Source organism: Chiloscyllium plagiosum, unplaced genomic scaffold, assembly GCF_037043375.1.
Source record: "Chiloscyllium plagiosum isolate Xiang-an unplaced genomic scaffold, Cpla_swu_hap1 HiC_scaffold_13, whole genome shotgun sequence".
Classification (NCBI taxonomy): domain Eukaryota; kingdom Metazoa; phylum Chordata; class Chondrichthyes; order Orectolobiformes; family Hemiscylliidae; genus Chiloscyllium; species Chiloscyllium plagiosum.
The window spans coordinates 9,901,767-9,916,136 of record NW_028270151.1 but is presented as its reverse complement, the minus strand read 5'-3'; positions in this window follow the sequence as shown (position 1 = coordinate 9,916,136).

Sequence of the window (14,370 nt, the reverse complement as noted above, 5' to 3'; positions counted from 1 at the left end):
CGAGTTTGAAGCTTTTCTTAACTTCTTCAGTTAACCAGGGGGTGGTAGGTCCATCCCTTGGAACTTTCATTTACAGCAGGAATGCATTTATTCTGATGATTCTGAAATACCCTTTCAAATATGATGATGACCTAAGTGCAACAAGCCCTACTGTTCCATACTATTTCACAAATTTGTAAGCGCCCAGTTAAAATGCGAGATTTATCAATTCATCTGACCGATTGATAAGGTTTTGTCAATAAGCATGAAAATTAATCAGTTTGTTATAAACACACATTAATTAATGGGTGGTAGAGAAATAACATCACTAATCTACTATTATGTGAGTTAAGCTATATCTCATTAAACCCCAAATACACACTGATTTATGAATAAGGCAGCATAAAGTCAGACCACTTGATCCAAACGTTATGCATGTGAAAATATGGAAGCTTTTAAGGTCAAACACCCCCAATTCAGGAGTGGGTTAAGTTGTCTCTCACATTCTGAACTGAAGCGAATTAACTTTATTGTCCAATGTACTCACATGATTACAGTGAAAAATTTACCACTTACGACACCATCTTAGGTACAAAGGTAAGTAGGTACAGATTCTTATGTACAAATTCTTAAGGAAAAATACTAAGAAAATAAAAGAAATGTCTAGCTGTACATAAATTGGAAAGTTAAAAAATCAGAAATAAATGAGAAAAATAAAGAAATAAAAATTTCAGAATAACAGGGGTGACCTTATAGAGGTTCATAAAATCATGAGGGGCATGGATAGGATAAATAGACAAAGTCTTTTCCCTGGGGTGGGGGAGTCCAGAACTAGAGGACATAGGTTTAGGGTGAAAAGGGAAAGATATAAATGAGACCTAAGGGGCAACTTTTTCACACAGAGGATGGTGGGGTATGGAATGAGCTGCCAGAGAAAGTGGTGGATGCTGGTATAATTACAACATTTAAAAGGCATCTGGATGGGTATATGAATAGGAAGGGTTTAGAGGGATATGGGCCACATGCTGGCAAATGGGATTAGATTAGGTGAGGATATCTGGTCAGCATGGACGAGTTGGACTGAAGGGTCTGTTTCTGTGCTGTACATCTCTCTGACTCTCTGACTAACCTTAGCTGTACCTCTAGCAGATATGTTATGAAAACAGGCAAAAGTAGAGTGGTACATGTATGGAATGAGCTGCCAGAGGACGTGGTGGAGGTTGGTACAATTGTAACATTTAAGAGGCATTTGGATGGGTATATGAATAGGAAGGGTTTGGAGGGATATGGGCCGGGTGCTGGCAGATGGGACTAGATTCGGTTGGGATATCTGGTTGGCATGGACGGGTTGGACCGAAGGGTCTGTTTCCATGCTGTACATCGCTATGACTCTATTGCATTGCTTCCACCCAAATGTAACAAAGGCGGAAAAGAAAATAAAAAAAAAAGAGAATTTAAAACAAAGTCCACTTCTTTTGACTTTAGCGATGATGATACACTATTGTCTGCGAAAGCCGCGATTGTTTTCCAATTCAATATTTGATTGCAGGGACCTCGGTCTTTTCTTGTATTAGAATTCCTTCTTCAAAATGTCTTAATTGTTCTGTCTTTTTAATAATACAGAGAAAAGGGAGAAAATTTCTTTCAGCTTGTTATCTCTGATTGGTTCGACTCCCAACAGTCTGCAGCAAACTGTAGTGTGACCTATCTGAGGGCTGTCGTCAGGTGTGTTTTACTTACCTGTCACTGACTCAATAAGGCAAAAATCTCACTGCTCCAAATGCAGCATTGTCTTTTCAAGCTCAAAATGTGCACCACTTGATTTTTGCAAGTTGCAAACCTCTCCAACTATTTCAGCAATATACCATTGTCTGACTTCCATTACAGTGTCAAATCCAAACAAGAAAAAATGTGATCTCTTACATGTTTCCAGTCTTGACAAAAGTAAATCTGATTATTCAAAGCACCATAAGACATAGGAGCAGTATTTATGCCGTTCAGCCCATTGTGTCTGCTCCGCCATTCAGTTATGGCTGATAGATTTTTCGAACACACTTTCCCGCTTTCTCCCTGTAATCTCCCCCTTGGCAATCAAGACCTTATCTATCTCTGTTTTAAATATACTCAATGACCTGGCCTCCACAGCCTTGTGTTGCAATGAATTCCACAGATTCCTCACTCTCTATTTAAAGAAGTTTCTCCTTATCTCCATTCTAAAATGTCTCCCCTTTACACTAAGGCGGTGCTCATCTTTCCTGCCAATGGAAGCATCTTCCCAGTGTCCACTCTGTCCAGCTGTTCAGTATTCTGTAAGTTTCAATCAGATATTCCCTCATCCTTCTAAACTCCATCGAGTATAGTCCCAGAGTCCTCAGACGTTCCTTTCATTCCTGGGACCATTCTCATGAACCTCCTCTTGACCCGCTCCAGGGCCAATACATCCTTCCTGAGGTATGGGGCCCAAAATTGCTCACAATACTCCGAATGTGATCTGATCAGAGGCTTCTGAAACCTCAGATGTAGATCTCTGCTTTTATATTCTAGCCCTTTTGCAGTGACTAGGTGGCACAGTGGCTCAGTGGTTAGCATTACTGCCTCACAATACCAGGGAGCTGGGTTCAATTCCAGATTCGGGCGACTGCTTGTGTGGAGTTTGCATATTCTCTCCCATGTCTATGTGGGTTTCCTGCACATGTGGATGTGCAGGTTAGGTGGATTGGCTGTGCTAAATTGCCCATAGTTTCCAGGGATGTATAGGTTGGGTGCATTAGTCAGGGGTAAAATGGAGATTAATAGAGGAATGGGTCTGAGTGAGATCCTCATTGAAGGGTCGGTGTGGACTTGCTGGGCCGAAGGGCCTGTTTCCACACTGTCAAGATTCTATGAATGGCAACATGTATTTGCCTTCCTAACTACCAACTCAACCTGCAGGTTAACTTAAGAGAATCCTGGACTAGGATTTCCAAGTTCCTTTGCACTTCAGAGAAACATTATTCATGTGAAATATAATATAGGAAAACGACATTCTTACTCATTCCTCTTGTAGCATTGAGGCAATTTCTTGTGATTTCATTTTCTTCCAATGCTTAAACTATTCCAGCAAAACCACCTTGGTAGTAATGAGTTGGCTTTTACATTATTGTAAACAATTTCTTTACATTAAGTGGTTAAATTAGTAACCGCCATGGGAATAATCTCGTATTTTGAATCTAAAGTTTGTCTATTACTCCAACAATCCCTACAGTGTGGAAACACGCTATTCAGCCCATTGATCCATACTGACACTCTGAAGAGCAGCCCGCCAAGACCCACCCCCATCTCAGTAACCCTACTTTTCCCATGGCTAACCCACCAAGCCTGTACCTCTCTAGATATTACGGGCAATTTAGTCTACCCAATCCACTGAACCTGTACATCTTTGGACTGTGGGAGGAAACCAGAGAAATGCTGCGCAGACATGTGCCGAATGTGCAAACTCCACACAGACAGTGGCCTGAGGGTGGAATCAATCGTAGGTCCCCGGCGCTATATGGCAGTGCAAACCACTGAGCCACCGTACTGCTCATTTCAGGGATATCATCAGCATATAAGAATGTTTCTTTGCAACTCGTCCATGCTGACCAGATAGCCTAACCTAAACTAATCCCATTTGCCAGCATTTGGCCCATATCCCTCCAAACCCTTCCTATTCATATACCCATCCAGATGCCTTTTACATATCGTAATTGTACCAGCCTCCACCACTTCCTCTGGCAGCTAATCGACCACACTGACCATCCAAAGAGTAACCCACCCAGACCCATTCTCTACCCTATATTGACCCCTGACTATTGCACCTAACACAATTTAGCATGGCCAATTCACTTAACCTGCACATCTTTGGACTGTGAGAGGAAACCCTTCCCCCACTTCACCCTAGTTCCAAACTTCCAGCTCAGCACTGTCCCCATGACTTGTCCTACCTGCCTATCTTCTTTTCCACCTATCCACTCCACCCTCCTCCCTGACCTATCACCTTCATCCCCTCCCCCACTCACCTATTGTACTCTATGCTACTTTCTCCCCACCCCCCACCCTCCTCTAGCTTATCTCTCCACGCTTCAGGCTCTCTGCCTTTATTCCTGATGAAGGGCTTTTGCCCGAAACGGCGATTTCGCTGCTCGTTGGATGCTGCCTGAACTGCTGTGCTCTTCCAGCACCACTAATCCAAAATCTGGTTTCCAGCATCTGCAGTCATTGTTTTTACCTATGCTGAAGCTCTATAAAGCCCTGGGTAGACCACACTTGGAATATTGTGTTCAGTTCTAGTTGCCTCATTATAGGAAGGATGTGGAAGCTTTAGAGAGAATGTAGAGGAGATTTACCAGGATGCTGCCTGGACTGGAGGGCATTTCCCCTGAAGATAGATTAAGGAAGTGAGGGCTTTTCTTATTAGAATGAGAAAGGACGTGAGGTGGCTTAATAGAGGTGTACAAGATGATGAGAGCATAGATAGAGTGGATAGCCAGGGACATTTTCCCAGGGCGGAAATGGCTATCAAGAGAGGGCATAATTTTAAGGTGATTGGAGGAAGGTTTAGGGGAGATGTGAGAGGTAGGTTTCTTTACACAGAGAGTGGTGGGTGCGTGGAATGCACTGCCAGCAGTGGTAGTAGAGTCAGACACATTAGGGGCGTTTAAGCGACTCTTGGATGGTCACATGGAAGATATTAAAATGAAGGGTATATAGAATAGTGTGATCTTAGACTAGGCTAAAAGGTCAGAAAACATTGAGGGCCGAAGGGCCTGTCCTGTGCTGTACTGTTCTATGTTCTATGTAAATACAATGGATCAAATCATAACTTTAGCTGCAACTAGGAAACAGCAGGTCAATGTTCTTGTGAGTGCAGCAATGGTGACTGAAGTAAATGAAAGGGATTTTATCAAAAAGGGAAGACAACCCCTTTCTTCACCTGCAGCTAAACCCACAATTAGATGAAGAGGTATAGGAGCTACTCAAAATCTTGGAGAAGGACAGAGTTTTACTTTACTTCCAGAGGGTGCCGTGAAAGCCAAAGTGTTAATAAACAGGGTAAGTTAGGTACATACGGAATTTCCATCCCATAAAGTGGAACTGCACTGCGATTTGTTCAGAACAGTGGTAGTAGAAGTTGTTAAGAAATTGCCAGTGACTTACTCCTGGGAAAATGATTTGGATGAGATGAACATGCCAACTTTGTCTGTAATCACAGAAAGATCGAGTGCGGTTAAAAGATGGAACAGTTACAAGAATAAGTTCGAGGGATTTTTCCACTGTGTGTGCTGAACAAAGCCCATCATCAGTGATCAAAGTAAAATCACAGCTGAAAATGTGTGTTTCCAGCAACACATTTTCAGCTCTGACCTCCAGCATCTGCAGTCCTCACTTTCTCCTAGAAAGTAAAATCACAAGCAAGCTAAAATCTTCTTCGCGGATGGGGAAGTTTCAGAAAAAATATTTAACATGCCTTCATTCATTGATAGTCAGAAAGCAGATCTAAAGTTAATCAAGTTACCAAAGGCACCTTACACTGACACTCAGGCGTTATGATGTTCCACAATTTTCTTGTATTTCAGATGAGGACACCCTCAGATGAGAAGTGGATAGCTGTTCATCAGTTTTTTTATAATTTCACAGAAATGTTAGGCCAGAATTCTAGGATATTGCCTGGTATGGAGGGAAGGTCTTACAAGGAAAGGCTGAGGGACATGAGGCTGTTTTTGTTAGAGAGAAGAAGGTTGAGAGATGACTTCATTGAGACTTATAAGATAACCAGAAGGTTAGAAAGGGTGAACAGTAAGAGTCTTTTTCTTCGGGTGGCAATGGCTGACATGAGGGGACATAGCTTTAAAGTGAGGGGTTGTAGACACAGAACAGAGGTAGTTTCTTTACTCAGAGAGTAGTAGGGGCTTAGAACACACTGCCTGCAACAGTAGTAGATTCACCAACTTTAAGGGCATTTAAATGGTCATTGGATAGGCATATGGACGAGAATGGAACAGTGTAGGTGAGGTCGGCTTCAGATTGGTTTCACAGTTCAGTGCAACATCGAGGGCCAAAGAGCCTGTAGTGCATTTACCCCTTCACCTAACACTACGGGCAATTCAGCATGGCCAATTCACCTAACCCTGCATAGTTTTTGGACTGTGAGAGGAAACTGGAGCACCCGGAGGAAACCCACGCAGACACAGACAGTTGCCTGAGGCGGGAATTGAACCCGGGTCTCTGGCACTGTGAGGCAGCAGTGCTAACCACTGTGCCACCGTGCCGCCCTGTAATTCCCGGGATTATCCTATTACCTTTCCTGAACAAGGGAATAACATTTACCACCCTTCCAAACATCTGGCACTACTCCAGTGGACAATAAGGACGCAAAGATCACCTGACCTGGTTCGTTGCCAAGTATTAAATCCAATATGGCCTCCCCTCTAGTCAGCCTTGCTCCATACTGAGTCAGGAAACCTTCCTGAACACACCTGGCAAAATCTGCTCCATTCAAACTATTTGCACTTAGGAGTTTCCAATCAATATTAGGGGAGTTGAAGCCATCCGTGACAGCAACCCTGTTACTTCTGCGCATGTCCAAAATCTGCCTCCCAATCTGTTCCTCCATGTCTCTGTTGCTATTGGGGTATCTACAGAAAACTCCCAATAAAATGATTGCTCCTTACCTTGAGTTCCTTTCTCTGCCTCACTCTTAAGATGCCCAAAACTTCCAAGTGCTTCCCACTCAACTTCCAACACTTTGATAATTTTGTGACAATAGAAGCACTTCAGGACTGTGACTCTTACTTCCATGCTCTGGGATGATGTTTTCTCTGACTGAAGAGTATGGAATAAGGGATCACAGTCTCAGAATATAGGCAAGACCATTTAGCACTGAGATGAGGAGAAACATTGTCACCCTATGGGTACTGACCCTATGGAATTCTCTACCACACAATGCATTGGAGTCAAATCCCTGAATATCTTTAAGAATTAACTTAACTTACATCAGTAAAACAAATTGTTGAAACATTTGTCACGCTCTCCTTTATGAGCGCTAACTGCAGACAGATTTGCTGCTGCAAGTTCCTGCATTACAGTAATGTCTTCCCAAGAGGAAGTCAAAAATCACACGACTCAAGGTTATAGTCCAACCTGTTTATTCAGAAGTCCAAGCTTTCAGAGCGCTGCTTCTTCATCAGGTAGCTACCTGACAAAGGAGCAGCGTTCTGTAAGCTTGGACTTCCATTTAAATATGTTGGGCTATAGCCTGGTGTTGTGTGATTTTTAACTTTGTCCACCCCAGTCCAACATCATGAGGAAGTCATTGACTCTGAAAGACTTTGGGATATCACGACTTTGGATCCTATCGAAATCCAAATGCATTTTTTAAAAATATAAATTCCACTGGAAATAATGGTGTGAGAATTGAATCTCCAGCTTACTTGGAAATTTATGGAAAAGAGGAAAAGTGTTCTAAAGTCTCACAGGTTGAATGTAGGCTTTTTCACTTCAATTGTTCATGCACACCAGGAAATCCCACAAAGACGACCTGTTCAAAACGTTGGTGCTTCAGCACTGATGTGCTTTTCCTGGAAAAGCTTCCTTTAAGTATTGTCACTGAAGTCAGCTTTGCTGTATCTCTGGTTCCGTTCCCAAAGGACATGATCATCATAAAGCTGCTCCTTTATTCATCCAAGTAGTCACTGATATAGTATTCTTGAATTCATGCTTCTCACCCTGTTATCAATTCTTTTGAGAAGTTGTACAAGGAAAGTTTCAATACACATATGAGGTTACTTCATCAAACTTTCCTCTGCGTGTTCCACTGGCTTGAATTTCCTACATATTTTAGAAACCCTTCAATTTCAATTTCACTGGAATGTAAAATGGGCCGCTGATCCAATTTAAACACATCTAATGCCTCTGTATATTCACCCACCTGACTTTATAATCTGAACTGCAGATTTGTTTTAGATCTCTGTCTCTCCCTTTCAGTTCACTGGAGATTCGAAAGGCTGGAATGAAGTGCAAAAAATAAGGGAATCACCATGATTTAATTGGTTATGGATGGCTGAAGCAATGGCGTTGTTGATTTTCACAATGTAAGGAAGAGTAGAAAGGGCATCTTCTAAGTAAATGATGCCAACAGAGAAATTAAGTCAGAAGTCACACAGCACTAGGTTATAGTCCAATAGGTTTATTTGAAATCACAAGCTTTCAGAGCATTGTTCCTTCATCAGGTAAAGTGGAGGGAAGCACACAGGCAGAGAATATATAGGCAGATGGATAATGGCAAGTCAATGAGCTGGAATTAACTTGCCACTATCTCTCCACCTACATATTCTGTGATTGTACGCTGTCTTCCACTTCACCTGATGAAGGAGCTGCGCTCCGAAAGCTTGTCATTTCAAATAAATCTATTGGACTATCACCTGGTGCTATGTGACTTCTGACCTTGTCCACCCCAGTCCAACACTGGCACCTCCACATCACAACATAGAACATCCTTCTCAAACATTGACTAAGATCATGGAGATCAAATCAAGAACTACTGGAATAATTGGCAATGATGTGGAGGAGATTTAGTGCTAAACTGTGTGATATACATTCCATTTTTAATCTGTAGTGAAATCTCAAGCAAAACTTCCTGAGCGCTGAGGGGCAACGTGCTATTCTCTGTAAAGTGAGTATCAGGACTTAACCATGTTTAGACAGGGAAAGAACTCAACTTTTCACAAACATCAGAGAGGCTCTGTAAATCCATAGTATCTTTGTTCCTCACCTCATTGTCGATTGTACCGGCAACAAAAGTCATAAAAGGGATCATTCACCCGCCCCATAGTCTTAGAATGATGTCTGGCACCCAGAACACTTAAGAGGATTTGGAAGGGGAAGGGACAGGGGAATAATCAATGCTAAAGTCATAGGAGAGGAAAATCTGAAGTAATATAATTATATTATATTGTGCATATCAAAGGAGGTTTCTGTGCAAGCACAGATTTTACAATAAAATGTTAGAAATGTTTCCGTTCCTGGTATTAACTATTTTATATTAGCATTGACTTTCATTACTATGTTCACTTCAGTCAGGAAAAGAAACAGCGTCTCATCCTGACAGGTTATTTTCTGTTGAAAATAAGACTATATATATAATACACGCATACACACAAAACATCTAATAGTCCACTTGGAAAGGAGGCAGTAATGCATGGTAGAACATTTCCACATTAAGCCATTAAAACACATTGCACACATTCTATAAAATATGAACATAAGTCACATATTGTGCTGTCTGTACAGTTTCCCTACAATTCTTTAGTCCATTACTGTGGAATACAATTTACTGTAACTTCATTTCCTGTGCCTAATGAGCCCCATGGACCTGTTGTGATGCCTTCATTTCAAGCCGTACCACTGAATGTAATTTTGTTTAGTGAGGCATCTGGGCAAAGAAAACTGCAACACTCTCACATTAAAGTTGAAAAATTAATGGGTAGAGACAGTTGTTATGTGAAACGATTAAGGGAGGAGCCTTGCATACATTAATTAGGGGAAAAGGGAGAGAGAAGATGCAACACAGCAGACACACAAACGTTCTCTGTGAAAGCAGACTGATGTGCAATGTCATCTTAAGAGCATATGGCTATTTGACAGTGTCTTGACTATCCTAATGGCTGCTCATAGTTGAAAGCGAAATTGATATTCCACTGAATATTAAAAGCAATTCCCAAAGATTGCAAATAGCTGTCTATATGTTTCACAGAACCAGTGATCACAAACAGAGTCGCTGGTTTGTTGGATTAGTTCCAATATAATTATAGTTAGTCCCCCTGGTGACTAGTTGTGTTGGCAGTTTGAAGCTGTTTATATTTAGCTGCAGTCATTCCTCAAGATAGCAGTAGTGATACAAGGCTTTAATCCAACTGAAAAAAAAACACAAGTGCAGTTATATTCCACATGGAGATTGCACAGAAATAGGCAGGAGAATGTAACCATTAAGATGTGCTTGTTTTACTGATGCATGATTCGGTGATGCTTAGCAAAGATTTGTATCTGCTGCATTGTGATCCAGTTTAAAACAAACACAGTCTCTTATTTCTGTTGGATTTTCACAGACAGTATCCCAAGTGAAGTGCTTTACTCGGATTAAAGGTTGCTCGTATTTTCCCTCACAGAGAAATTACCAGGGTAATTACTATTACTGAATATCAATTATACTTTCAGCTCCTAACATGTGACATACACCACACAGACACAAATCCAGTTCTGGGATATTTGAACACATAACCACGGGGCCTTCACGTTAACACTGACATCTGGAGCCAATTTGTGGGCACAATAACTCTTCACTAAATTTCGTATGCATTTTTCTGATTATTAGAGAATAAATCTTACCACCGGGACCTCATTATATCTAAAAGCAAATCAGTTAAAAAGAATTATGATCAACATTATTATTTTTCAAGAACAAGGCTGTTTCACCTCAAGTGTAGTGAAAATTCTATTTACACATCCCTTGTCATTGTTTGTTCATTTCTGACCATCTCCGTCACATTTTGAATGTCTTTGCTTAAACAGTGAGTGATGATGACATCTTTAGGTGGGGGGGGATGGGGAATCATTGACGTAAATCCATTTTAAGCTAAACAGCGCGAGGGAGCTGAATCGAAATGATTGTTGAAGCACCCCTGGGTTAATGACTAGCTCTACCTGACATTAATCCAGCTTGCTCTCACTGTCACACTCAGTAACTCCTTCCAAATGCTGTTCTCAATGTTATCTTTGCTGTCTTGCTGTTGAAGTAAATTTTTACCCCATCAGAACAAAACAAAAATGTTTTAGACAGTAGGAACAAATGATAAAGAATTTTTCTCCACTAGCCTGGTGAGGCTTAGTACCATATGGGTTGTTTTGCAGCCAATATGTTCTAGATAGGCATTTCTCTTGAGCTCGCCTGGTCTGGTTTGAATTAGAATAGCCACTTTCGGGTTGAACTAACCAAGATGTGGCTTCCTACATCTCTGCAAATATTTGCACATTGCAAGGATGTGACATGCTTGATCACAAAGACTGTCCAGAGGGTCTTGACACATTTAACATTAAATTAGTCAATTTCTCACCAATGTCATAGAATCTTAGAATCCTTACAATGTGGAAGTAGGCCATTCGGCCCATTGAATCACCAAACCTCCAAACAGCTACCCACTCAGACCCATCCTATCCCGCATTTCCCTTGGCCACCTGCACATCCATGGCCTCTATGGGCAATTCCACATGGCCAATCCATCTAACCTGCATGTCTTTGGACTGTGGGAGGAAACCGGAGCACCCGGAGGAAACCTACGCAGACAGACAGACAGACAGTTGCCTGAGGGTGGAATCAAATCTGGGTCCCTGATGCTGTTATGTCATCATCGCAGTGAATGGTAATTATGCTCTTAATCAAGTATTAACTCTTGCACAAGATGCCTCCCCCAAGTTTTTCTTTATAAAACTACATTGACAACCACTCCAGAGGTATTTGACTTTACAAATTCAAATGATTTGCTAATTTCATTATTCTTCCCAAATATTTTCTCTTCACACTTGGAAACTGGTAGCTGCCTTGAATTGTCTTCTTGATAGTATGAAGTCTAAGGCTGTCCTTTTAGGATTGATTTGTATTACTTCTGGGCAATTTTTTTTTCATTGTCGTCTGAATGGTCTGAATGGAATTAGTTCTTCTTTGAGCTATAATAAATCTAGCAAGAAGACATTGTTAATGCCACTAACAATTTGGTCCCTTATCAAATATGACTTTATGCCCCCACGTCACATCTCCCCACTCATGGTGGTCTTCAGAAATTATTAACAAATTCATTTAGATGCTGAACTCTTCTGTTAATTCTTGCTCATTCAAGAATTATATTAGCTCTTACATTAGCTCTTATAAAGTGGCTAAGAACAGTGGGAAATCAGAAGATTGGGAGGGATACAAAAGCAAACAGAGGATAACAAAGAGTGTAATAAGAAAGGAGAGGATCAAATATGAAGGTAGGCTAGCCAGTAATATTAGAAATAATAGTAAAAGTTTCTTTCAGTACATAAGAAACAAACAACAGGCAAAAGTAGACATTGGGCCACTTCAAACTGATGCAGGAAGCCAAGTGATGGGAGATAAGGAAATAGCAGGAGAACTTAACAAGTACTTTGCGTCAGTCTTCACAGTGGAAGACATGAGTAATATCCCAAAAATTAAAGGGTGTCACGGGGCTGAGTTGAGTATGGTTGCCATTACGAAAGAGATAGTGCTAGAAAAGTTAAAAAGTCTTAAAATTGATAAATCTCCTGGCCCCGATGGGATACACCCTAGAGTTCTGAGAGAGGTGGCTGAGGAAATAGCAGAGGCATTGGTTGAGATCTTTCAAGAGTCACTGGAGTCAGGAAAGGTCCCGGATGATTGGAAGATGGCTGTTGTAACCCCCTTGTTCAAGAAAGGATCAAGGCAAAAGATGGAAAATTATAGGCCAATCAGCTTAACCTCGGTTGTTGGTAAAATTCTAGAATCCATCATTAAGGATGAGGTTTCTAAATTCTTGGAAGAGCAGAGTCTGATTAGAACAAGTCAACATGGATTTAGTAAAGGGAGGTCATGCCTGACAAACCTGTTGGAATTTTTTGAAGAGGTAACAAGTAGGTTAGACCAGGGAAACCCAGTGGATGTGGTCTATCTAGACTTTCAAAAGGCCTTTGATAAGGTGCCACACGGGAGGCTGCTGAGCAAGGTGAGGGCCCATGGTGTTCGAGGTGAGCTGCTGGGATGGATTGAGGATTGGCTGTCTAACAGAAGGCAGAGAGTTGGGATAAAAGGTTCTTTTTCAGAATGGCAGCCGGTGACGAGCGGTGTCCCGCAGGGTTCGGTGCTGGGGCCACAGCTGTTCGCATTATATATTAACGATTTGGATGAGGGAACCGGGGGCATTCTCGCGAAGTTTGCCGATGATACGAAGTTAGGTGGACAGGCAGGTAGTACTGAGGAAGTGGGGAGGCTGCAGAAGGATCTTGACAGGTTGGGAGAGTGGTCCAGGAAATGGCTGATGGAATTTAACGTGAGCAAGTGCGAGGTCTTGCACTTTGGCAAAAAGAATAAAAGCATAGACTACTTTCTAAATGGTGAGAAAATTAATAAAACCAAAGCACAAAGGGATCTGGGAGTGCTCGTCCAGGATTCTCTAAAGGTAAACATGCAGGTTGAGTCCGTGATTAAGAAAGCGAATGCAATGTTGTCTCTTATCTCAAGAGGGTTGGAATATAAAAGCAGAGATGTACTACTAAGACTTTATAAAGCTCTGGTTAGGCCCCATTTGGAGTACTGTGTCCAGTTTTGGTCCCCACACCTCAGGAAGGACATACTGGCACTGGAACGTGTCCAGCGGAGATTCACACGGATGATCCCTGGAATGACAGGTCTAACATATGAGGAACGGCTGAGGATACTGGGATTGTATTCATTGGAGTTTAGAAGATTAAGGGGAGACTTAATAGAGACGTACAAAATAATACATGGCTTGGAAAAGGTGGATGCTAGGAAATTGTTTCAGTTAAACGAGGAGACTAGGACCCGTGGGCACAGCCTTAGAATTAGAGGGGGTCATTTCAGAACAGAAATGCGGAGGCATTTCTTCAGCCAGAGAGTGGTGGGCCTGTGGAATTCATTGCCACGGAGTGCAGTGGAAGCCGGGACGCTAAATGTCTTCAAGGCCGAGATTGATAGATTCTTGTTGTCTCGAGGAATTAAGGGCTACGGGGAGAACGCTGGTAAGTGGAGCTGAAATGCGCATCAGCCATGATTGAATGGCGGAGTGGACTTGATGGGCCGAATGGCCTTACTTCCACTCCTATGTCTTATGGTCTTATGGTCTAATTGTCAAAGGCTTTCAACATCTCTTCAGTTGGAGCTTTTACCCCTTGGTGAGCTTTCCATCATGTTCTGTATTACCAAGTAAATCAAATATGTAATTATTTGTTCAGCTTCTGACTTAGTACCCTGTTTAACAATAATTCTATATCTCAGAAATTATTGCTTCCAATGTCCAATTTTGAGTCCTATTTGGCACCTCTTTGAAATTAAATCTTCTTGGCAAAACTATCTCTGATGATATGGTTTCCGAATATGATTAGTTATTTTATCTCATTTCAAAATATTTATTTTACAGTTATATTGAATTTCCTGTCATTTGCTACTGTACTGGTAGTTTTTTTCTTAGCTTTTGCAGTTTTAATATCGGGTTCCCATCTTATCATAGCATTAATGAAAGAACAGCTCCAAACATTTCCATGTTAGACCAGAGCTGCACATTTCTTTAGTGTCCCCAATACCTGGTCACTTTTAATCATTGGATCTGC